Source organism: Coffea eugenioides, unplaced genomic scaffold, assembly GCF_003713205.1.
Source record: "Coffea eugenioides isolate CCC68of unplaced genomic scaffold, Ceug_1.0 ScVebR1_1834;HRSCAF=2760, whole genome shotgun sequence".
NCBI lineage: Eukaryota > Viridiplantae > Streptophyta > Magnoliopsida > Gentianales > Rubiaceae > Coffea > Coffea eugenioides.
Window position 1 is genome coordinate 171,081 of NW_020862265.1, and position 1,820 is coordinate 172,900.

Consider the following 1,820-nt stretch of genomic DNA (forward strand, 5'->3'; position numbering starts at 1 on the left):
AGGTGCTCATCTTTGTGATTGGTCTTCAAGTTTGAGGAAAGCTTTGTAGACAATCGGTTTGATACTCTATCTTATTCTTTTTGTTTAATAAAATTCTCATTGCTTATATATATATATCCTTATTTCTGATCAACAATTGTTCTCTTCTTTAAATTTACTTGATTGATCTCTACTAGAAAAGAAGGTAAATTTTTATTAAGTAAAAAGTGCATAAACTCAATTAAGTTTTTAATCAACCTAATTCACCCCCCTCTTAGGTTGTCTTTGGGCTTTACATCAATTCACACCAAAGCTTAAACCAGTGTTTAGCCAAGTTCCTTAAGCTTAATTAAGGTGCAAAGAACCATAAAAATCAAGGAGAAACCTCCCCTTCAAATCCGGTTAGCCAAGAGAAAGGAAAATAGTCCACATGTTCGCATGCATCACCAACTTCCATCCTTTAATTATCATTAACTTAGTAACATCCCAAGAGTTATCCTTAACTTTAAAAGGATCCAAATCATGTTAATACATCAAAAAAACCATAAACAAAGCTTTAACAATTAATCAAGCACATGGTAGGCCAAACAACCAACCCTCCTCCACTTGTTTAACTCAAGAAATTTCACCACAAATATCATCCATACAAGTCCTAGTTTGTCATCAAAACTTTAAATTCTTGATATAAGACCATAAAACCAAGAGTTAAGGATCATATACCTCTCTTATGAGAAGTTTGAATTACCAAAATAGCCACCAAAACCAAAAGCTCCAAGCTTGAAATCACACACTAGAGTTGAAGGTTGTTCACTCAAGTAACTCAAGTCCTTCACTTTTGATTTTTTAGCAAGATCAAGTTAGGGTTTAAAAGGCATGAAAATGGAGTTTTCTCTCTTCCCTTGGAAGCTTCAAGTGGCCGGCCATCCTAAGGAAAAATGGAGCCAAGAATGGTTTAAATTTCCTCTAATTTCTTTGGTCAAAAATGTTGAATGGCTAGGATTTTGCCACTTGTCTCAATCTTGGCTATTCTCCCTCTAAACTTTGCCAAATCATGTTTCTATCCTCCAAATGATTCCAATGTCTAACTCACACCCCCAAACTATCATATAAAGTCGTAACCACAAGAAAAGGATACTTGGTCATAGAGTATGTGGTGAAATAAAATAATACCAAGTCAAGGAAATATTACAATTCAAATAAAGGTAGTGCAATGCAATGCAAGAAAATTTTTTAAGTGATTTAATCATAGGGCAAGGCAAGTGGTTTAGAAAAATTTATATTTTTAAATGAGGGTTCTCACACCAGCTATCTCAAACTACTCGCAAGAAATAACGTTAACCCTTCTTATGCTTGTTTCGTACCTATATCAAATACATGTATGTCCTAATTAGTTTATATTCCCTCGTTGTAGATTACACTTCTTAGTATATGTAGATCTATGATCCATGTCTGGGCATTCTACAGAGTGTGATTGAAAAGCTCCCCAATATAGAAATCTTTTGTTTTTTGAAAGTTTCCTCATTTAGAAGTTTTTCCCTTCATAGAAAGTGTGAGAACCCTAAACCTTTCATACTTTCTAAGTGTTTTGGTATATTCCCGTTTCCCGTTTAATTGAAGTTTTGTCCACTAATCGTTTTAAAAACGGGAAGGCCTTTTTGTTATGTGCAATTATGTATGAGATATGTATGTATGTGTATGTGTTAGAACTACGTTTGAGCATGGCATTCAAACTTGGAAAAGAGGAAAAATTTTACGAAAATGCTGAAGGACCGAATCTGGCCGGAAATCCGGCCATTTCTTGGCCTGATTGTTGGCCGGATTGTGGTGCAGTTTTGAAAAAA